This window comes from Hesperophylax consimilis, chromosome 22, assembly GCF_061612785.1.
Source record: "Hesperophylax consimilis isolate HC1 chromosome 22, BYU_Hcon_1.0, whole genome shotgun sequence".
Lineage (NCBI taxonomy): Eukaryota > Metazoa > Arthropoda > Insecta > Trichoptera > Limnephilidae > Hesperophylax > Hesperophylax consimilis.
The window spans coordinates 13,131,256-13,157,500 of record NC_142857.1 but is presented as its reverse complement, the minus strand read 5'-3'; the positions used below and the strand labels follow the sequence as shown (position 1 = coordinate 13,157,500).

General features: G+C 31.6%; 1 protein-coding gene across 1 annotated transcript in view; it reads left to right on the top strand.

The window, feature by feature from the left end:
- LOC149412867 (potassium channel subfamily K member 18-like) overlaps window positions 1–26,245 on the top strand; it is a 283,444-nt gene that overhangs the window by 195,180 nt on the left and 62,019 nt on the right. The gene's annotated exons all lie outside the window — the stretch shown is intronic.

The following is a 26,245-nucleotide window of genomic DNA, read 5'->3' as shown; positions in this document are numbered from 1 at the left end:
TCAAATGTACTTAACTTTCGGCAAGTGGAAAACCAGATTATGACATTTGTTACGAAACGTCATTGGATCCCAGGGGCTTTGTTTTTGTTCTTGAGCCAGGATTAATGTTTGAATCTACACAATGATTATTCGATTTCTGCTTGCGACGAGTGTTCAAGTACTTTTTCACTGTATTGGTTTTGCTTGGCCATATATAGTATAGGCATTTACCCAAATACCTGCTTCCGTGAGTACGCTTTGGTATGAGGCATTCAGACTTGCATCTGGAATCACCGGCAGATTATTAGGCAGATATGAAAATCAAAACCTTTTCTCTGACCCAATAGGTGTCGCAAACAACCGCGTCATCTTATAAAATGAGAAGACATCTGATACTTAACGTGGATTATTTTGTTAAATATCACCATAGAACAACCTTCTTTATACTTACGTATAGACACGTGAACAAAGAAAGCCTCAAATTCAACTAACTTTCCGTAAGTGGAATATCAGACATTGACTTGTGTGGTTAAGATACAACCTTTTTGGCAACATAGATTTTTTTCCGTCACCGCGTGCAAACCCTAAAGTAGTAGTAAACATAAAAAAGCAAACAAACCGTCTTAAGCTATGGAAAAAAAAACTTGTTCATTGATACTTAAATGTTAACAGGAATACGAGGATCGTTTTTAACCCCTAGTTTGGCAAGAAATCCATCATAGAACTGCTAGTAGCTCACTTCATGTGCCTAGATTTTATGGTATTTTGAACATTAAAAAATGCTCCTACCATACTAATATACATTGTAATCGCTTGACAAGGACATAATCTATTTAAATATTATTCTAGCTTGTCGTTTCGTTAATTGCAAATATATTTATTTCACTTGTGAAAAAGCGTGTTGGAAAAGTTCGTATCAAATAAGTCTTTTTATATATTTTTTTACAATGATAGAGAGAACTAAAAGCATTTCTCTGAATATAAGTAGCTATCCAGTCGAAACTACGTAGAATAGGTATGTATTTTTTATAAATTTATAAATACATTATCTGGTAAGATGGTATAATTTACGAAATCCACCGCAACCGAAGCTAAGCTAATACTAACTTAAGTTTAGCTTAGCTCGCATATTTCATACTTTCATACACGCTCGTGGTAGAAACGAAAGTACAAAAACTAAGTTAGTAGTATTTTAGCTTAGTTTGCGGTGGATATTGCGTTTAAGGGTATTTATAGTTTCAACACTTAGAGAGTTTTGGCTATTCAGTCTGAAAGTCTACCAAGTGAAATATTGTTAATTTTTTACCATTGATGAATATATTATTAATGCCTACAAAATAGTTTGTTTGACGAAAGGTTAAATTAATACAAAATAAATGTTTTATTGATTCATCAGATAAGCCCCTATCTGAATACTAAAATAAAAATATTTTTTTTATTTATTAACTTTTACAGTTTAGGACTGATTTTTTTTTTTTTTTTTTTTTACAGTAATACCGCACAAGAGTCCCAACTGCTCCCGTCTGGAGCCAGTGAGACTATGGCATCCCCAATTGGGGTATGTTGTGAGGCTGAGGGTATTGGGGAGGGGAGGGAGATGGGGAAGAGGAAGGTGGGGAAGTACCTGGCTATTCAGATCTGGTCACCAAACACGGCTAAAGCCATTTCAAGCAACGTTTCAATTCTGAATGGTGGTCTTACACCAGGGCGATACTGAGAGTATCTTCCACTCTGGAACGTGCCGCAAATATACTATATATTATTTTAAATTAATTAATTGTGAAATAACACAAATTAATCAAATAAAATTTATTTGCGCACGCCGGGTTCGAACCCGCGACCTTCGGATCTGTAGTCAAAAGCGTATACCACTAGACCACGCCGGCCGATACTGATGCCAGTAATGAGATAGATTTAAGCAGGTGTATAAATTATGTATATGTATAAGAAAAAGCTGTAACACGCTCAATAGATTACAAACGGACATATTGATATGTTTAAGACCGCATTCCGAAATTCTACCGATTTTTCAAAATATTTTCTCTTCCATAGTTAAGTTTTCAAGCTCTTAAAAACTACATTTATTTTCTTAAGATTTGAAATTCCCTCGATAGAAAAAAATCGCAAAACATGTTCCGAAAATTATTAAAAACACATGTTGTTCTGATATTTAACATTTTAGAGAAATATAAAAAATCATTAATTATTATTTTTTTGTAAACTAATGTTTAAGACAAGATTTTTTATGCATAGCACAAAGGGTAACAAATATTTTATAACCAATAATTATTAGCCTGAAACACTCACTCATATTGAAAAATCTCCTGATAGAAGATATACGACGCCAACGGGACTCGAACCCGTGTCCTTTCGATTTCCGGTCGACAGCTCTGACCACTGAGCTATGGCAGTAAAAAAAAATAAAGTTGTTTGTTTCAGGTAAAAAAATGTAAGAAGCAGTAATTGTTGAATGAAACACTAGTATATATTGAATTATTTCGCGGATAAGAGATAAGCCGTCATAGCTCAGTGGTCAGAGCTGTTGAACGGAAATCGAAAGGACACGGGTTCAAGTCTCGTTGGCGTCATGTATCTTTTATTAGGAGAATTTTCAATGTGGATGAGTGTTTCAGGCTTATAATTATTGCTTATAAAATAAATAAAAAATCATGTTTTTTCTTTAAATGCTATTTATTATATATTTTTCGAGAGATTTTTTTCTTTTTTCTAAATAAATCAAGCCCTTTTAAATAGCTTCGCTAACGTTTATTAATTATGATCGTTTTTTTAATATTAGCTCGCTCACTTAGACATTAGAATTCCCTTTCCCTTTTATCCCTTTCATAGAATCTTCTTCTTCTTTTTGAACGATTACTATGGAGTCTTTCACACAAACCTCACTTAATTCATAACAGTCGCTCGAGTATGTATAACAGAAAATTTACTGTTTTATTGGTTTATTTCCACACATTTCCTTTTTTTCGCTTTAACATCACTTCTTTTTACCATTATAATTAACAAACTCTTTTTAAGTAGGTGAACTTTATCAGCCCTTTATATAAAATATTGTTTTGCATTTTTTTTTCTTAAATTTTTAAAGTTGTTATTTTATTGGTCAATGATATAAAAATACCAAAACCTATCAAACTGTTTGAATGTCTAAATACTGTTAATAATGCAATTTTTTTTAAATTAATGTCACAAATTATCACGTGTTAATTATTCATCAGTATTAAAACTAATTTTAAATGTGTGTGATTTAGTGGTCGTATTAATTATACCGCCGTATCTGTATGTAGATGCATAGATGTGATATTCGTTATCTAGTAAAAGCTAGTGCATGTGTTTGTAATCGGTTAATTTGAAATCATATTATATTTGAATGGAAAACTATCACAATACCTCGCCTGTGGCTTCCAGCATTAGATAAATAACGTTGAAATGGTCACTTTTTTTACAGCTAATTATGTTCTAAATTTTTATTTCTAAATGCTGGTAGTCAAAATTAAACGAGTTAAAGAATTTGCGGTAGTAAATTAGTATGGAGTTATGATGAGGATTTTAACACATAATATATATATAGCACGGTACCTGCTTTGAAATCAACTTAGATACTTACTTCCTTACTAACCAAAGGTGTTTCAAATTTTAAGCAGCTAGTATACAACCATTTACCCTACCTTAATTATTTAGTTATCTAACTTCCCTCGCAAACGCCCTTAACTTTGCTTTCTACTCGGGTATCGTAACATTTTGATATTGTCTTTTAACGCCCAAACAAACCTGCTGTCACAATAATAAAAAAAATTAGAAACTTTCTTGACTTAATAAAAATTTTATAAATAAAAAATTTATTTTCAAATATACTGAACAAATTTTTAATGGACCTTAAGAATAAGTGCGCAATCTAAAAATTAAGGAAGAAAGTCAAAGACGTTGTTCAGAATGATTTTTTTTATTTTTTATTTATTCTGATGGATTGGAGCTGTTTTTTTTATACCGAAGGAGTTTATTTTAGTTCGTCGCCCGATAATTCGTTGGCAATAAGGCTTATTTCGTAAAGCCGATTATATGTAGAAGAGAGGAAAAAGTTTATCGTTTTTCCAAGTAAAAAGATTTACACATAATAATGTGAGATGAAAGGGGGTTTAGTCGTAAGAACATACATTGGATAGGTTCAAATAATCTGATTAGAACATGAAAGCATTATTTTTTTCTCAATAAGTAGCTATGTTTATAGGTTCAAGAATGTTCGATCCATTTTTTTCCAATAATTCGTGATATTGTAAGCCTTACTTCTTTTTCTTTGCAGCGGGATGCAGCGGGCATCCGTTGACTACGTTAACCCTACATTAATGGTTTTTTATCAGTTGTGTTAAATTTATTAACAATTTTATATGTAAAGGCCATTGAGAGACAGCCTGTATGCTCACTGCCTCGTGAACTCTGGTCCGCCATCAATAGGGTAACGTCCTCCCAGTGTCGTTGTACACACAAGATGCACAGGATCCCTCAAAAGTAGGGTCGGCGTTGTAAGATTGCGGTTCGGTGCAGACTACCAAACATGTGCAATAATCACTATAGTTGCCTTCTAAGCAGTTGATCAGGGTTCGATTCTCGTCCTGGATTTTTAAAAAATATACAGTGATTTTCACGGGCTTTAAGCTCGTGAATAATATTTATCTTTTGACAACAGTATGTAACTGTTATTTATTTAAGTAAGCACAATTTACGTTTGTTACAACGAAACTTATTGATTTTGGACGCTCTGTTTTGATTTAATACTATTTTTGGATAATTACATACTAGGATCGTGAATGATTTGAAATATTTAATTTATTTTAGCTGATGGGAAAAAAATATTACAAAATGAAACATTTTAAATTTGAACTAAGATTGTGATGGCGAGGTACGTATTCATTATAAAGTAAATATTAATTTATATTTAAACAAACCAGCGAATGTTTTCAACAGGTAAAATAACTAATTAAAACTGTTTTCAACAACAACAATTTTGTAATTTTTTAAAAATTGTTGTGATTTGCGAGATAAACATGTGAATGAGCATGAATTACAATTTTTTGTTGTGAATACCTACTCAGGAAGATATTTACCAAAGCGTTTTAGTGAAATGAAAAAAAAAATCGCTAAACAAAATCGCTGAATTGATATTTATTAATACCTTCAAACACAGATTAAAACATTTAACATTAAAAAATATACTAAAAAACAATTACACTTACAATAAACATACAAATTTTTTTTTATTTATTTATTTACACCCTTTTTAGGGCTTTCACATATGAGTAGTAAAATTATATATTAGTACAGTAAATATTTACTATACATAAAAAACTATATCAGTAACATTTTTTTTTGTATTTGTCTAGTTATTTAAATTTACAAAGATTTTCAATCAGGCTATAGGAAATAAAATGAAAACTACTAAATGTTTTAAAAAAACATGTGAAATGCTTTTTGTAAGTTCTTTCGATACTTTTAAAAATATCTGGTACTTGTGTACCTTTGTTACCTAAACTGTTTATTTATTTAAAAAAAAATACGGCACAACATGTGCCATTAAAATAGTTACAAGTACGAAGTATAAAGTTTAAGAAAATATAAAAATACATAATAAGAGAAAAAAAGTTAAAATGAAGTGTTAATGAAATATAATAAATTATTTTGAATTGATGCCGATCTGTGCAAACCATTGATGTATTAAACTAGATTAGCCCTGTCTAGTTAAATTCATTTTAAAAATAACGCCACGTAGCTTACGTCACAAATATGGTAATGAACTTAACAACCCAACTCTGTTTAAACTCCTTGTACAAGCGTTCAAACTCGTAAGCAAAACCACGGAGAATTTGTTGTCAGAAGTGTTGTAATATGGACATAATTCAAATTTAAATTTTTGAAACTGGGTTATTTTTGTGATTGGAAAAATGAAATTGCCCATCATAGCTGAGAAGAAAAGTAAAAGGTAAAACGCAATGCACAGTGCCCATTTCGCATTGCGACACAATGCGTGGGCCTTTTCATAAATGTGCACGTGAACCAAACCAAAATTGTGTTGGGGTTATTTTTGAATGAATATGCCGTGTCTAGTCTAATTTAGTCTATGGTGCAAACCCATGGATAACCGTTATTATAAAGTTACAGGTGACTGAGTAGCGTGTCAGAATAATCACTTATTTTTTTATGGCTCAAGAAAAGACAAAAAGGAAAAAATATATTATTGTAAGAAAATCAATAATCTCTTAAGTGAGAACTTTAGTAAGGGACAATATAAATGTAACACTATCAGATAATAAACAAGACAATTAAAATGCCTGGATAAAAACAAGAAATACAAAAGGCTTTACAAAAATTATCATATCAAACAACTATACTTTGCATTTGCATGAATTTAGATTGTGCATTGACTATGTGGGTTTCATTTATGCATTACATATTATAATATGATGCATAATATAATGTATATTATAATATATAATATAAAAAAGATGCTTTATTATATAAATGAAATTGAATCTAATCAGATTATAAAAATTAAATACATTTCTTACAAAACGCACAATCGATCTTATAATTTATTTTTTGGAATAAATTAGTGAATAAAATCTCAAATTGTAATATTATTTGTAATTAATGGTTTAATCTTGCGATCATACATAAAGATAGTTTCCAATAAAAATGTGCGGTAAGAAAAATGAAGACAATGTTGGTAGCTCTTATCCGAAGTATGATACAGTTAAACACGACCGAAGGAGGTAGGGTCCCATTAGCTCAGTTGGTAGAGCGGTTCCCCGGCAATGCAAGGGTCCAGGGTTCGAGTCCTAGATGTGACCGTATCTTTTTCTGATTTTTCTCTTTCAGATTTTCTTTTAGAAATCGCTTATATTATCTTCAATAATTAGATCTTATAATCAATAATTTGTGGTATTAGGGAGTTTATAAACCTATTGGTATTGACATTTTTGTTGCTGTGATTTTATTGGTAAGATAAAATTAAATCAATTGCAATAATGCTATTAATGATTCTAGAAAGAACAATGTATATCAGATACTAATTTTCTGTCGAAAAGTAATTTTATATATTGTAGTAGACAGTTATTGTTTATATTTTTACTAAGAGTATTTATTATGTTAAGACATTTTTTTTTAAATTTGCACTTTACTTGTTCAATTGAATTTGAGTGAACCTTATAATGCGGTGGCCAAATATGTAAATTATACTAAATTATACTCCGCAATATTGAAGTATACAAAGCATATTTGATTGGTTAGCAGTGTAGGAGTCTAATATCTGCATATTTTAAGACTTTAGCGTTTTACGTGTAATACAACATTCAAAAACCTATTCTTACTAAATTATAGTCTTCAACGACACAAAATCATAAATGTGTTTACTTTTTCCGATATCTGTTTTTCCATTGGTTTTATTTTGACCATCTGAAACGAAAGTAGGTTATCTGACCCCCTCCCCTTCGTACCAGCAGCGCCATCGCAAGGGAAGATTCCAAAACAAACGAATCGATCTGTCAGTCATTTATCATTGTCAGTGGTGGAGTCGCAAGCTCGTCTGACACGACTGTCGCTGATGGCACTGACAGGACCAGGGGTGTAGCAGGGAGACCTACAAACTACACCACTTGATTTGAGGAAGAAGGGTATATTCTACAAACACACTTAAATGTTTTATTTTTTACATTTTGTGGTGGTTTTGACTTTGGAAGTTGTTTGTGTACATCTTTTATATGGTACCATTTTGTTTTCTTCTTGTTATAATGAAAGTGGACTGTAAATCTAGGTTTCCCGTAGAAGGATGTTTGGGGGTGAAAATGTTTTTGCAAAGCTTTCATTCCAAACATATTTTTTTTAAGTAATGTATTTATTCCCAAAATATTCATAACATTCAAATTACCCCACAAAAATGAGAGGGTATCATTAATTAAGTTATTTAGAGTTTTTTTTTGTTTTTTCTTTATTTCACCGTTATTAAAAAAAAAAAATGTTTTTAAACATTGCATACTTATCTCAAAGTATGAATCTAAAAAGAACCCAAAAAATGTAAATTCGAATACTAAAAGTGAAAAATATTGCAATAAAAAAATTCCTTCTCATCCCTAAAATTGTAATATAAAACGTATTAGCGCTACACATGAAGTCATTGATTTACAGAACTTCTAAACGTATGCTGTAGGTATATAAAATCCGCACATTATACTTTTATCAAGTAAACAGTTGCATTGGCGTTTACAGTGCACCCCTATTGGAAACGCGTTGAACTATTATTTCGTCATTAATTGCTTGATTTGTATCTCAATTTAATGTTTGCATCCAGAAACATAGGTTCCTATGTTTATATGTATCTAGGTATAACCAGTAAAATATAATATTCAAATGATGGATTACTGACATACAAAATATAGGTATTATGAATGCCACACGCAAACGATTGACAAAGTCGCGATATCGAAATATTTGTTTTAAATTTAGTGTAATTAAAAAATACTGAAAATATGTTCATCGTAATATTTATTTGTTTGATTTTTTAAGACAGACAAGCATTTCCATGATACAAATAACTTGAATATATTTTAAAATATACCACCATAATAATTATGCCTAACAGATAAAAATCCGTTTGAAAACTTCAAAACTTTTTTTTTAAATAACAGATGGCGCCATTTGTACAACAACCCTAAAATGTACAGTCATCAAGAAAAAAAATGACATAGGATACTATATAAGATCGTGAACTGCCTTATGGACTCACCAGCTCTATTAGAAAAGATTGCATTTCGTTGCCTTGAACGCAATACCAGATCGAATACCTTCTTTTTCATAAAATAATTCAAATCAAAATACGTTCAAAACTCTTTTCTCTGACGTATCTGCAAAACTTTCAATTCTCCAAGAGATATTGATATTTTCTACTGTACCCTTAAAAAATTTAAATCAAATTTATCTTACCATGTACTCAAACCAAAACAATTCTTTTTTATTGTTCGTCTACTCTTTTCATATTTTTTTCTTTAACTTATAACTTTAAATATCTACATTCTTCCTAACTTGTAACCATTAATAGATTGTAAATGGAACTTAAATGGTTTATTTTATACTCAACATCTAAAATGCAAAATTAATTCACAAGAGTTACTGTATGTTTCATAAATATACTCAAATACCCCAAATATAATATTATCTGTCAAAACTTCAATTTGTTTAAAGAAGTGCTGCAGTCCAATCAGATATTTTAAAAACATAACAAACGTGCGATTGACGTGTTGTACGAGAGAGACAGCATGAAGGAGAGACAACGATGTTGGTAAATTAGGATGTCCAGTTTCGTTTCTTTATCCGAGATAGTCATCAACCAAAAAAGACTGCATATAATACAAAGTATTTTATATTAATAGTTGTAATGTTGACTAATATTCCGCTATCCCAATATTATAGACAAAACTAATTATAAAAAGACAAATATATTATAATTCTCACTCCACCATTTAAATTCCACAACTACAGAATGAATTCGACTGTGTTTAGGAAAAAGGAGGTAACCCTAAAGATTTGTAAAAATTACGTTTTTTACGTAATTTTTATCTTTACCACACAACAAAAAAATTCTTTGAGAAAGGAATCAGGCCATACCTATCAAAGTCTTCATAAATGAATTTCAATTATTTTAATTCAAGGGTATCCTAAATACTGCGAGGAAAAACGATTTGACCCACATTGTCTGCCTCAATTATTCATTAATGTTTCATTTTACGGCAAAAAAGACATAATATACAACCTACCTATAATGTACTCATATCACTGCGATTTCCAAACCCTAGAAGCAGAAAACGATTTAGTAACGAAATGCAATTACGAACAAGGATTTTACCGCCATTAGTCACTATTTTTCTGTTTGTGTTATTTTAAACGTTTAATTCATTTTTTCAAAGTTAAATGTGGCAAGCCGACGGAAGAAAAAGATAAAATAACATTGTAGTGTTGAAGGGATTGCAATTTCTGGACAAAAAATAAAAGATAAGCCAATGAAATAACATGATTTAATTATTAGATAGCTTCGTCGTGATACTAACTCAAATAATTTTCTTACAGAATAAAAAATCGTGTAAAAACCTTCTCTATTCTTAACATTATTAATTTATCAACCTTTGTTAGTTTACACAATAAATTCGTGTCTGTTTCATCGAAAAATACGTATTTTTCTAGTTCTAAAACTAAACATGGGTTAGATTAAGTAATCATTAATGATTTGTAAATAAAAACTGTGTTAGAAAACACTTCAATTATGAATTAAATCATTTTCTCATACTTTGCTATTTTTACGGAATATTACATACACAAATTGTGTGAGAAACTCAAAAAACAAGATAATTCTTTGAAAAGGAAATGTGTTCATCACTCTGATTTATAGGTTTTCGTAATAACTGTAATAGTGAGGGCGGGTTGTTTTACAGAATTTGAACAATTCATCAAATTTCAAGTTGTTTTACAAGTTCTGTGGAGGTTCTATTCAAGTTATATTATTAAAACATTATTGGTCAGTAACTTAAAAAAACTGAAATAATAACAGAACTTGCTTTGAGCCTTCACAGAACTTGAAAATCAACATTGGAATTTGATGAATTGTTCAAATTCTGTGAAACAACCCGTCCTAAAGTATTTATAGATTAAGATGATAAATTTCAAAATTGTTAACTGTCAGCCCTTTCTTGTCATGAACTCTGCAATATATTTTTTATTATTATTATTTTAAATGAGTAACTCACTCTTGCAACTATTTTAATTTCTCTTATAAAAATTTATATTTTGAGAATTACTACTATTTTCCTAAACACAGTTGATTTATTTCGTAGTTTTTTTAGTTACATGAAATAATTATTGGAGGTTATATTTATAAATCTCAATATAATAATATTTTTTAAAACCCAGTTTGAAATCCCTTCGACGAAACGAATCGAATAACACTTATGATTAGGCACATTAGTAGAATGAGCATCACGTCTTGCGGAACAATCCTCGAGAAATCTCTCTGTACTAATGAGCCAAGGGTGTTTCAAGGACATCAATCACCCGCCCGGCATCCCTTCAACTCTCGATAGTGCCTGATAGCAAAGATAATGACCCTTATAGTGAACAACTTAATCTTAGAACCAACCCCTTCTATACAGGTTGTGCCAGAACTTACCGGACAGATATTGGATGGCATTTTGGTCTCCGGTGATATTTTTCATCAAAAAATAAACACCCATTCTATATTTATTTTAAGCAACTTATGAGTAAACATTTAAATAGGGTGAATTGTTTTGTTTATAAGTTTTGTAAAATTAAAGTTTATTCGTAAAGGAGGAAAATCTTTAAATACTTCATAATATTATATGGCCACTAACAAGAATTCAATGCCAGCCAGTTTTCATATGGATTCGGGATGAAAAAAACTTATATGATTATGTTCAAGGTGTTGTAATTTTTTAAAAGATTTAGTACCATTTTAAAATATAATTTCTCCTCTAATTGTAAATATCTGCACGAAATCAAATGTATAAAAATAATGATCGATAATGCAAAGATTTTTCATACGGGTTTCGATATAGTTTCCATGTGGTGATCGGTATGAAAAAAACTAATAGAGTTATACATAAAAATTATCCATGAAAACTCAACACAGTGGCAAATAAACACACCATTAAAATGTGATATAAAGTCACTAAAAGCTTGCTTACCTAACCTAACGTAACCTATTTAACCTAGATTTTATTTCATCACTTTTATTGAATTCAATCACTTTTCGAATGTTCGTCACTTTTGTTCGACAGGGTTCTAATTTCACTTTACCGTGTTTTGAGAAATAAGTTATTAAAAGTTTGAAAAAAACATTTTCTCATTATCTGTTTGCTAATTTCTTATTTTGAGGTTTAATCTTTGTATTTTAAAGAATTTTAGTTTTAAATATTTTAAAGGAAAATATTTAAATATCAAGTACAATTACCATTTTAAAGTTTTACCTAAAAGTGGAGATTTATTGATTAAGGTTCTAACTACATTTCCTTAATTCCATTCCATACTGAGACCAACGAAAATATTTTACACTGGATTGAATCTCAATATTAAACATTTATAAATAGGTAATGAGAACTCGTTTTTGCATATTTTGACGTCTCAGAACATGATAAAACGAATTTAGATCCCTTTCCAACCAAAGTGACAAACTGCAATGGGAATCGTTACAATGTTCAACATAAGATACAAACAAAATGGCGATTGCAACAGGTTGAATAAATTAGCCGATATTTAAATATTATTAAAAAAACTATTTTCTGAGGAAAGTTACCACGTCTGCTTTACCAAACTTTTGGCTTTTGCAGTACCGCAAAACACAGCACAAAGGCATTTTTCAAACGATCAAAGTAAAGTCACTTTTCTGGTCTAATCATAATACATGATATCAGACCGATTGTACCACGTAGTACGCACTATTCCTTACTGCCCAATGCTGGGGGGACGGTACAATGCATGTACAAGTGTGCTGTCATTGTTCGTGACAGTAGCTATACACTTTTCTTTTACATCAGCTCTACACAGGAGGTCCTGAGGAAAAAAAACCTTCAGCGTTTTTGTCATCTTTGAAGACGCTGTGTGGAGAGTATTTTTAAGGAAAAAAAGGAGAAAAATTTCAAGGAAGGAACAGTGTATGATGGTTGGGTAGGAATCTGGGGCCAATATATACAGGAGTGACAAACGTATGCATCCATCCCTCCCGCTGCAATGCATAGCGATGGGTCGAAAGAGTCAACTGAACAGGTAAAAAGGTTGCCCTGGTTGGGCAAACGCACCCGCCTCCAAAACCTAAGCAACCTCAAACCATGAACCCGGGCACCCCTGCTAAGTCACCAAACGTAACGAACCACTTGGTATGACCTACGGTAGGGGAGTTATCCAATAAATGGTTATCAGGGCAGCAGTACCCATAATAACCTCTAAAAAATAATAAATTAAAAAAATGTTAAAAATATAACACCCTATATCAAAATACCTTCCACATTTCGGAAGCCAAATATGTTGAGAAATCACTGGTAAAAATCTGTAGGGTAAGTCCTGATACACCCTGTACATTAATATCATAGATTTTATTCGATCGATTCCACGAATGGCTTACGAAATGATTGCTTTGTGAGGAGCTTACTGAGTTACAGAAATATATTGTCTTAGTTCTGTTTTTTTTCTTTGTATTGTTTTTAACCGAATAGTAACAAATTTCGGTTCATTCAACGTTTTAACTTCACTATTAATGTCGATTCTATGATAATAATTTGATAATAAATATTATATTATTTTGGTAACTGATGTTTTAAAAATACCCAACACTAGAGTTGAAAATTATCAGAATAACGAAAAAAACCTTGTTGTATAGTGAAGACTTTTGGAGATTTTTTTTTGTATTCGAAGGGTAAGGCTCTCGACTTGCACGCCTAAGGTTGCGGGTTCAAATCCCAGCATGGTCAAGTAAATTTTATTTGATAATTTTTATGTTATTTCACAATTTACTCAATTAAAATAATATAAAGTAATCTTTCAGCACTTTCCAGAGTAGTGGATACTCCCTGTATCGCCCTGGTGCACCATTAAGAATTTAAACGTTGATTCAATTGGATTTAGCCGTGTTTAGTGACCAGATCTGAATTGCCGGGTACTCCTCAACCTTTCTCTACCCCATCTCCTTCCCCTCCCCATTACTGTCAGCATCACATCATACCCCAATTAGGGATGCCACAGTCTCACTGGCTCCAAACGGTTGAGAACAGTTGGGACTCTTTAAAATTTTAAAAAATTTGGATACCCTTATGGCCTACGCTTCTCTTACCACTTTCAGTCTTTAATGTATGTTTTGTATTCGTACAATTTTATAATTTTTAATAGGTTCATTTCTTGGTTTAGTTTTTCGTGGGGGTATATGAGTGGTAATTGAAGATATTTTTAATAACTTTATTTTGTATAGTTTGAAAATCATTTTTTATAACTTTAATCATTTAGTATCCCATATTTTTATCAAATAATTTGGACATTTTAACATTTACCCCACATTGAAGGCCCTAAGGAAAATAATTACCCTCAGGCCCTATGTAATCTTTAGTGGTGCTGTTTGGTGGGATTTTTTGAGAAAGGAATGAGAGGAAGTTCTGGTAAAAAAAAGGTATGAGGTGTGAATAGGAACTTGAGATCAATGTATCCAAGAGTGACGGACATATGAATCTGTCCCTCCCACTGCGGTGCAAGGCGATGGGTCAAGAGAGACCAGTTGGAGAAGTCAAAGGTCTCCCCAACCGGTACTGGGTTACGCTAAAGTATAAGCTCCTCTTTACTCCTGATGGTAGTAAGCTATTCTACCAAATACACCAATCAGGGGAATGATTTTTTCTTTTAGTTTTTATATTTACTGTTTAAAGGTGAGATGTTTGTCAATACATAGGCCCAGGTATTTTTCACCATCTAGAGAGTGTAGGTTTCTTTTTTCTATTTGTGATGGTTTATACGACCGGGTTATTCTTTTAGGTGACCTTAAAATCATGTAGCCGTTTTTTTTAAATATTTATTTCTGGTATATTTTTAATAAGCCAGTTGATTTTCTAAAGTAAAATATTGCTGTGTAATCTGCGTATAAGAAGATTTCGATTTCGCCATTTAGTTTTAGCTGACAGATATTATTTATATACATCTGAAATAAGAGTGGCTCCTGGATGAATCCTTGAACAGTGGCAGGTCGTGACTGTTGGGTGTGCTAGAGTGCTAATATTATTAAAAAATGACATTGTTGATGTTGTTGTAGCTGAAAACAATTTTTTGTTTTTTTCATAAATTCGATTTTTTTTATTAAGATTTTCAGGAAATCCGTCAGGCACACGGCCAAACTGAAATTTCGTGAAAATCTTTATAAAAAATATCGAACTTTCGAAAAAAAAAATTGTTTCAACGACATCAGTAATGTCGAATTTATCAGACTTAGCACTCTATCGTACTGAAAAGTCACGAACCCCCATTGCTTTCCATTCCATAGTTTATGCTCTTGTGTTGAATGTTTTAATCTCCCATGCTAACATATTGTTTTCTGTCATTTAAATACGATTTGATAAGTTTAAGAACCGGTTACGCCTGTTTTGTATTAGTATTTCATGACTCGCGGTATTGAAGAGTTTTTGGAGGTCGAAGAGAATTGCTTTGACAAACTTTATTTTATCTAGCTGGTTCTAAGTTTATTTCTAAGGTTTTCTAAAACCGTATTTTTTAGCAAATAAAAATGTTTTTTTTAGAAACTTGTTTAACCTATCGCGTATTACTGTTCACAGAACTACTAGCATAAAAATTCGGTATAAATCTATGAATTAAAGTGAAGCGAGCGTGCCGTGTATCCTTTATTTATACCCCGCAGTTAAATTGTGTTATTTTTAGCTAGTTACTCTATTAAATATAAAATAAAAAAGTGAAATTCCACTGTTCAGAATTCGTTTGAAGGGATTCAAGCTGTATTTAGTAACACGATGAGAATATTCAGACACTTTGCAACCTTCTCCCTCTCTTCTTCAGCTTTATTCAACCCACTTCAGTTCCACCTGATTTGAGCATAAGGGATTCTAGTGCGGAATCACTTAAAAAGTTAACAAAGACAAAGTCTCTAGTGTTTAAGTTGTTTGAAACGGACACTGAGATTTTACATTCGTGTGAACGGGCCTACATTATTTTTTTTCTACGTCGCTTAGGACGGGGTTGTTTCGGAGAATTTGAACGATTCATCAAATTTTAACGTTCAATATTTGGGTTCTGTGAAAGATGTTTTCAAGTTCTGTTATTATTTCAGTTATGTCAAGCAACTAGCGTATCATGATAAAAGAACTTTCACAGAACCCGTAAATGAACGTTGAAATTGGATGAATTGTTCAAATTCTCCGAAACAACCCGTCCTTAATCTCCCTATTATTATGACTTTTGTTCTAACTCGAGAAAAATTAGCGTTAGTCTGAATTTTTGATAAATTAGTTGAAATTTTTTTTAAATGTCAAATAAATTATTTTCTCATAAAACTAACTTCTAGCACAGCCCCTTGAAAAATAACTTGATATTTTAGTTGGAGGATTTGTGAAGCTAAAAGTATTTATTTCTCAAAAATGCCTCGAAATTAATGCCTTTCAAAAGAAGAAATCTTTCGAATGTTAGGAAATTTAAAAATCCCGTATCTATGATCGACCCGCGAAAGTATGTCCACTCGAAGTAGTTCAGCAAAATCACGCACGTCATGTAGTAATGTATCTTCGCTCTATGAATGATCACAAGCTTCTGTTAAACATTAACTATTAATAAATAAAATTATCTTGGTATATATTTTATTGTTTGTTCGGAACGATATAAACAGGTTGTTTAAAAACATACTTAACTTACTTTAACCAGTGATTCCTGACATTAAAGTAAGCCAAACACGTCCCATAACGCCCTGTAAAATTATTATCATTTCCAAGTGAATCCTATAATTTCTATACCCGCTATATCCGATTTTTTGACAAAATGATCTGAGTATGACATCTTGTTCACATTTTTGCGAGCAACAAGAGGAGCCTAAAATGGAGTTTCAAAACCCTCCTTATCGGGACCAAAAACCATGTTAAAACTGCGAGTGAGAAACCAAATCCGCTATATCATACAGAAAGTTACTATCAAAACCCGCTATATCGGATTCAACGAATCGCAAGCAGTTATTTTGCCAAAATACAATATGGCCGCCGCTCTGACGCCACGCTCGTGTGTCAAAATGATCTACGTGTGAGTTTCTAAACCCGCCATGTCGGCTCAGTTGACTTTCAAAATCACGAAGTGAGTATCAAAATCCGCTATATCCATTTTATTTATCGAAATTACTTAATTATTGCTAGACATATATAGAAAAATAAATGCTTTTAGAAATTTTATTACTCCAATTCATTATATAAAAAAATTGTAATGCATTTACTTATGTACGCTAGAGATGTGACAGTTTTTTTGCGGTTTTCTCCAAATCAATGAAAGTTGATATAGCGGGTATAGAAATTACACGACTCAAGTGTAAAAATTAAATGATCATTAACTTGAATAATGTTACGCATTACACAAGAATATTTTTCATTACCCATTCACCAAAAATCGAAACTTGTGTGATTATTACTGTTTGTACTTATCAAACGTTGCATTACAATCGTAAGGTAACTTCTGATACACCAGAAACCGTGAAAATGCAACGTTCTCGATCAAGAACAAATCACCTCGCAGTTCTCTATTGCAGACTTGTTTATTCGGCAGTAAAAAACGGAAACAACCTGAGTAAATGCAATTTCTGTGGAATACTTTGTCGTCTAGCAGCTATCTTGAATTTCAATCTCAATTCTTTCATGCTTCACCTAACCAGTATGAACCGAACTGCAGGCGAATAAGCCATACACAGTATTCCGTAATAAACCTACCATACGTTAGACGTTAGAAGATGATATACCGTTTACCATCGCAGGGGAGGACAGGCAATTACTAGTATGGAAACTGGTTCCGATTTTTTTCATCCCTCTCACTTATCAAATAAATTGATGAATAATAAACAGAATCTTTATCAATAATTTTATATATATATTGTATATTTCTATATTCGTATGGAAAACTGAACGAATATAACGTATGCCTATTAATCCACAAAATCCAAAATGGTTTTGTACACACGAATACAACATTTATGAAAACATCACAAGTACATGAGCACCACACAAGACAAAATAACAAACTGTGCACTAATTCAGTAAAGACTGAAAGTGGTAAAAGAAACATAGAATAAAAATATTCAAGAAAAAACTGTATGTTCTTAAGATTAATGTGCAAAATTTACTTATGTAAGTTATTGACAAACTATTAGATATTTCACGATATATAGGAATACGTGCTCACGCAGCTGCGTTAATCCTGTTATTATATATTATAATGACGTAATAAAAAATAAAATTTATGAACACGTGTTCCAACATCGCCATCGAAATTAGTCAATTCATTCATCATAGGCCTGCAGTCCAGTTTTCAACAGAAATACGAACAATTTGATCAGATTTTCAATAAATTAGCAATATTTTACATTAATAAGTTTTTTTCGTGCACTTGTCATGCCGACTCATACTCGATCGTATCTTCCTCGGGCGTCCCCGACTTCATGTACCATACACATTCGCAACAAATATTCTCTTTACACTCCTTTGATCTTTCGTATCTACAAGTCCAAACCATCTAAGCGTACCTTTCGTAATCATACTCATTGCGGTTACATCAGCCTAGCATTCTTTGTGGATCTCTACGTATTTCACAAAGTAATTTGTGCATGGTTTTATCACACATTCGCCTCAAGTATCTCATTTCTACAGCATTCAGTCTATGGTGAATTACAAATTTGTATAGATACCGCTGTTTTAGTCAAAAATCTCGATAAAACTCAGCAAAACGAAAGTCTAATTAAAACTGCACGGCCAATTATAGTATTTAAAACTTTCATCTACTCATACTAATTTGTTTGCTTTTGGGTACAGGTAGTATGGCCTCATATGAATCGTTGTGTCTCACTTACCATCAAGGTGAGAAATATGATCTAAATAGTGTTAGAAAGAGAAAACATCTTGCTTTATATTTAAATCTAGAAGTAGTACATCTCATTGAAACTAAAGGTTCCGACAGCAATTTGAAAAATTAATTATTTATTTATGAAACTACCAAAAAGTGAATGACACTTACGTTTATCACACATTTGTCTAATAAAATATATTTGAGTTTTTTCGATATCAATTACTTTAGTTAGAAAAAACATAAGGTGGGCCATTTTTTAAACTTTTTTTAATGTTATGTAAATCCTGTATCTACTACTGACGGATTGCATCTTTTAAGTAATTTATTAACTGTATGAAATCAGAAGTAAATACATTATCTTCTGTACCTAAGTTCCCTTACAAAAACAGAAACATTTGTTCTAATTTCTAAAAACTTCTCCGATAACCTAATGAAAACATTCGGCTATGTGTTTGTATGTTTTATGAAATTATTCGTATGATGTATTTTGTTATTTATTTTTATGAATTACATTTAGATGTGATCCTTGGTCAAGGGGTAAGGCTCTCGACTAGCAATGCGAAATCACGGGTTCTAATCTCGGCGTGCGCAATTAAATTTTGTTTGATGAATTTGTGTTATTTCACAATTTATTAATTAAAATTAATATATAGAATACTTGCGGCATGTACCAGAGTGAAAGATACTCTTAGTATCGCCCTGGAGTATGACCACCATTCAGAATTGAAATGTTGCGCGAAATGGCTTTATTCATGTTTGGCGACCATATCTGAATAACCAGGTACTTTCACACCTTCGTCTTTCCTACCTCCTTCCCCTCCCCACTTCCTTCAGCCTCACAACATACCCCGATTGGGGATGCCATGGTCTCACTGTCTACGGACGGTTGATAGCAGTTGGGACTATTTTGCAGTATTCACATAAAAAAGTTCAACTTATGTGTTCTTAAAGTGATTGATTTCTACTCCATCTAACTAATTTCTTAAGTGCAATAAATCTTTACCCAGAAACGTGCTTATCCTATCCCATTGACTATCTCAGCTTCAGTATATTCAGTTCAATAGGAAATTCTCGAGGCACTTCAAGAAAGTCCGCTCCTGTGCCATTCCAGGCATACTGTAAACTGCATATGCAGTACCTTTATGCACATATTCTATGCAGCATACCTTTCCGGATAAGGGGTAAAAATGCATACATTATGATATTTGTGGATGCAGAATGGATAAAAATGGAAAGAAATGTAAAATCTCAGAGCGAAGTTCGAGATTTAAATCTTTTGTGATGAATGCATTGAAATAACTTCGGTAGTTTAATGGCGAAAATATGTTTGTGTAAATCACATCACATTTTATAATATCTCTGGTGAAGTTCACAACATTTGCACTACTTTGTCGTTTGTTAAATGTGACGATGGTTTGATAAAATCGTGCATTAAAACACAGTTTAAAAAATATATTTGTATGCGTAAAAGTGTATTAAAAAAAAGTTTCAACAGTAAATATATTATTCACCATAAAGGAACCACACATTAAAAATTAATGTTCTATAAAATGTTTGAATATTGTATTTAGATTCAAATAAGTTTTTAAAAGGGAATTTTATAATTAAGTTTCAATAAAGTTTCAATCGAGTTTCAATAAAGTGTGATTTTTATATTTTTTATTTTTACTTTTTATTTATCTTTTTTTTAAGAAAAACATTCATTCCAGGATTGCGAATAACCTAGTATTTGAAAATATCTTACAACCACCAACTTTAGCGTAAAACGTTGCTTGTGTTGTGATGGAGGACTTAGCCATATGAGGAAATGAACTAACGGGTTCCATGATAACTCAACACAGTGATTATTCAACACACATTTAAAAAGTGATATAAAGTCATTAAAAACGATGAAAAAACATATTTTTTTAACCTAAACTAACCTAACCTTACCCCTAACCTACTTAACCCAGTTAAAAAAGTTTTTGTTTCATCACTTTCTATGATTTTATATAACTTTTTAAAGATGTGATGAATTATCATTTTGACGATTTATCCGGTCACCATATAAGGTTCCATGATAACTCAACACAGTGATTATTCAACACACATTTAAAAAGTGATATAAAGTCATTAAAAACGATGAAAAAACATATTTTTTTAACCTAAACTAACCTAACCTTACCCCTAACCTACTTAACCACTAGGCGTCACGTCTTATGTTGAAAGGAAATGAATTTTTCAAAGCTCCATGGCTCATGATAAAAATACGAAGCAAATTGGTCTAAAAGTTATATATTTAGTCCAAATACTAAAAGCTAGGAATTATGATGACATCAGCGTTCACGTCTCTAGTGTTTTTGCTACACGCAAACAGAATTTTATTTTTCGGTTACCATACAATGAATTTCCACAACGACATGAACAATACGTATTTTTTTTAATTAAACAGTTCAAGATAGTATAATTAATTGCAAGAATAGCACATTAAATTTAGCTATCCATGGAACATTATCTTAAGTCGCCTTTAGGCTGGAAATTAATAATAGTTGAATATAATTACATTTTTCTTGTAATTTTAAAAAAGTAAAATGTTTACAGCAGATCTCCCATCTCAATATTTTTTGCAACTCCGAATCTCTAAATACAAATATTTTCTGTGTTAATGATTATTAAACAATAAATACATATATATATATATTACAAGTTGACGTGTGCCCTTCGTTCCTCTGGGTTACGAATGGTTTGGAATACAGTTTTGAGGTTTTGTATTCTAGTATCTGAAAACTGAATGTTTTTTAACGGTGAAAATATTATTTTGTACTTATAAAGAAATGAAAAAGTTTACTTTTTGTTTTATTTGATCGAATCACATCTTTCTCGGACGTGCCCGACTTCTGCCATTGACCACTGTATTCCACATTAGTACCAGAAAAAAACTACATTTCGTCGATTTTTATTCGTCTCCATACCTTATTCCAGAGCACAGATTCTAGTACGTCTTTCCCCGTGCGTTGCCGAATTTTTCTACCATTAAAACCACTATTTAACACTCCTGGCAATAATAAGAAAAAACCTTGAAATTTTCAGCGAAATCGGTAAGGCAGTTCTTAGTTTATAGGGGACCAATAACAAACATGTTTTTATGTTTATACAGGGTTTTCCAATAAGAGGTGTTATTTTGAATAGCCCGCTATTTCAGTAAATGTTACTTTTGAAGTTGTCATTTTTTAACATTTACAAGTAAAAACTATGCAATTAATAAAAATGAAACAATACACGCTTCAACAACGCATTGAAATTATTAAAATTTACTTGAGTGAATCAAATGCAAATCATCTTGAGTGATAAGGCCCATTTCCACCCCGGTGACTTCGTCAACAAGCAAAATTGTCGCATCTGAGGCTCGGAAAACCCAATAGTTATTGTTGAAAAGCTTTTCTATCCTCAACATGTAACTGTTTGGTGCGGTTAATCGTCTGGCGGATTCATTGGACCTTACTTTTTCGAAAATGAGGCTGAAGCAACAGTTACGGTAAATGGATCGCTATTGAGAGATGATTAATGATTTTTTTATGGCCGGAATTGGATGGTATTGATCTGGACAACGTTTACTTTCAAAAAGACGGCGCTATGTGTCACACAAACAACGAAACCATTGATCTATTACGATTGAATATCAAAATAACACCTCTTATTGGAAAACCCTGTAGATAAAAAAAATAAGAAAATTTTATTCTAGACTAGTAGAAAAAGTTAATAGATGTTCTATGTAAATTAAAATTTAAACATAATTCTATATTCAAGACACTATCTGTGTTAAATAAAATTCGTAAAGAACTTTCGTAATCATACAAAAACATAGTATCCTTAAAATAGTAGTTGAAAAAACTTTGTTTACTCTGAAAATCAAAAATATGATAACGTTGACACAGTGACCGAGTGATTAGAACCGTCGCACTTTGGACGGAATGGAAAAAAAACGCGAATTAAGTGGTTTTTGCATACGTTAATTTTTTTAATATTATATTTTTTTAGTGTAGTACAATAGTTTCTGCATTTTATGTGTTAATTTAAATATGTCAATAGGGCTTGATGGAAGTTTGGCAACGCTGCAAAGTGTGTCGTAAGTTGGATGTTCGGCATCGCGTTTTTCAGTTCATTCCTACGCGTGAGCAGAGACGGTTGTGTAATAAGTGACTTTTGGATATATTTACAAAAGTTTCTTATGGCTGACATTCCTCAAGGTATTCTTAATTTAATTTACAAAACTATATATCAATATATCATGTGTGTGAGATTTGAACTAACATCTAATTTTACACTATTTTTGAATTTTTTTGCTGTTAAAATGCATATTTCAATTAGCATTTAGAAACAAAACATCGTTTGTTCCCATTTATGAATATATAAGTATTGTAGACTGAAGTCTCACCTTTAATGTCATATATAAATTGTGATCATCTTTTGTCCTTCATTGAACAATTTTGTTATTTTCAGGAAGGCCTATATGCATTCTCCCGAGAGAATTATTCGAGGCATTAAAAAAACGGGGTATATTAAATGCCACTTCTGTGAAATAAAAATAGTTTATAATTAATTACGTAACACAAAAATACCACATAGCGGCAGGTTCTAACATTTTGAGCCCTACATTTTACAAAAACATTAAGAATTTTTCACTACAATTAATGACGAAATGGAGAAAAGCCATTTATAATAATAAATTAATATTTTTACTTAAAAATAGTTATAATTCATTAGTAAGATTTAAAAAAATATTGCACTAATATTTAGCCATCAAACAATTAATTCGTGTTTTTTCTTCATTCCGTCCACTGTGCGTCGTCCCGGTGAGACAGATATTTTGGGATATCAATTTGTAACCGTTACATTTTCTTTCTGTGTCTCTTTCTACTTCATGTTTCGTTTCGATTAAGTATTATCATCTTCTTCAATGATTGGTAGCGGTTTTCAGGTACAACATATATTATAAAAGAAACACTTTTGTAATTTTCTTTGAATCGTAGTACGTGATTTTCCTTTCATTTCATTCATACCAGATGGAAAAAAACGTAATAAAAACAGTTCGAAACCATTACACGTTGTATCTTTTCATAGAAACACTCTTCAAATTGATTACATTCTTGACGGTTTTTCTTGCAAACGAAAGTTAGCTTTTAAAAGAAAATATATATATATATTGAAAGAAACTTGTACGCCAAGTGCGAGTGGAAAAATTGGCTTTTTGATGTGCTTCCATTAGAGGCTCCATCTAAATGTGATTTCTATGTAAATAAAAGCCTACAGGTGAAGCTCGCAAATAAAAATGAAAGCCTTTTTTCTGCAGCTACAAACGTGTGAATATATCTGGGAGTTACAGCGTTTTCTTAATTCACAATATGATTTGAATACACTGAAATGAATGTATCAGAAAAAGATTTGGAGAAAATTGATAATGACTCTGAAAACCTCACAGGTATTTTACTTAGCAGACCCATAAAGAAAACTTTACAAATCAGTTCCAATTTTAAAAATATTAATCAAAAAATATTTTTTTAAATATTTTAAGTTAAACATAGATACTCGGTAGTATACTAGGTAGATATCACTTGTCTGAATTTTTCACGCGATCAATTCCAATTTTGAAAATTACACCTGAATTCAATGCAAATCAGAGTATAAGGACGGGTTGTTTCGGAGAATCTGAACAATTCATCAAATTTCAACGTTCATTTTCAAGTTCTGTGAAAGACTTTTTCAAGTTCTGTTTTTATTTCAGTTTTGTCAAGCAACTAGCCTACAATGATATAAAAACAGAACTTGAATAAGTCTTTCACAGAACCCGAAAATTAACGTTGAAATTTGATGAATTGTTCAAATTCTCCGAAACAACCCGTCCTAAGAGTTCATTTAACCAGAGTTACACATACACAGGACAGACTCACAAGTATTTTTGATGAGTCGTTTAGTAGATACGATAAAGCAATTAACTAAATATTAAAAATAACCCATTAAAAAACCTGCATTTAAGTTTCATTATCAAGAAAATAAATAAAATAAGAATATGAGTTTTTTGAATGCACTAAATATTATATTATTTGACTTTAATTTATATTTGGCAGCAAATTGTGTAAATGCAAGAGTTTATCAATAAAATAAATAAATTAAAATACGCGTTTTAAATATCAGTTTTTTTTAATGAATGCACGAAATAATATTTTGTTTGAATTTAACTTGGATTTTTCAGAAAACTGTGTTAATGTGCGTGTGTTTGCGTTTTGATTTTTACCTCACAAAAACCTCTAACTACCCGACAAAAGTAGGACTATGGGATCTCTAATTGGGGTATATCATGAGGCTGAAGAGTTATGGGAAAAGAAAGAGATGGGGAAGAGGAATGTTGGAAAGTATCTGGATATTCATATTAAGTCACCAATCACGACAACAGCGATTTCAAGCGACGTTTCAATTCTAAACGATAGTATTTTTGCAGGAAAGTGTTGAGATATGTACAATACATGTGCACAGATTTACGCATTGTAAAATAATGACTAGTAACCTTACGTATTTCCATCACGGTAAAACCAGGAAGCAATCTACTGTTTATCCATTCCGCTCCGTTGTGTTTCATCACAAACTGCTTTACATTCAAGTACTTCAATACGTTTCAATTGGAAATTGGGAAAGGAAAACTTACTAAACAAGTATCGAGAGGTTGATAGGGGCTCTGGAAATAATTTGCAGGGAAATTTTCAGGCTTTTGGAGGCTTTTAAAATCATTCACAATAGATATCTGGCGGAAATCGACGCGGAGTACACAAGGGTGGTTTGATACGAACAAATATCACCAATTGTATTGTGGCTTCAACAAGCCTTCCTGTTAACTGAGTTATTATTGTGAATTCAAGTAACTCAACTTTTAACATGTATAAATTTTTATTTCAGGGTTATTTTATAGATAGACATATAATAGAATTGTACTGAATTAAACCAGTCAAATGAAGAAACGTTGAAAAAACCACCGCTTTACTGATTCCAGTAAAAATAAAATTTAGAAGGATTACGTTTAACATAAACCTATTTTTTAAGGGCAGAAAGATTATGATATACATGTTGGTACTTAATCAGAAAGAGATAAAACCAAAACAGAAAAAGTTATAAAGATAGGGGAAGATGAGAAAAAAGCTTACCAGGAATTTTGATTAACTAAGAAAATATAAGTTTTTTTTTAATTATCTTCATATATCCGCTAGATCTGACATAGTAGATCTCACTTACATTTGAATTTCGTAAACACAGTTTTTAATTGGTTAATTTAAGCCTAGATCAGGTGAAAATTTGTTTCACGAAACACGCCCACAAAAGGTCTTTTCGCAAAATGTGTATCGTGTTTTTATTTATTCTATAGATCTGACAAAAAAAACCTGTTAGCCTGTTCTAAAATAGGCTAGCCTCTTTATTTAAAGACAACATAGACAACCTTAGCGTTTCCACGTGGAATGGTTGTTTATTAAGAACATTATTTGGTTTATTAAAGGCTTTCATACCCGTGAATTGAATATAGGTTACTAAGGTTAGTACCTGGATTAACATTAAACGCCTCAAAATGTATCTTACTGAGGGGCGGATCACATTTAAGAAGATAAAT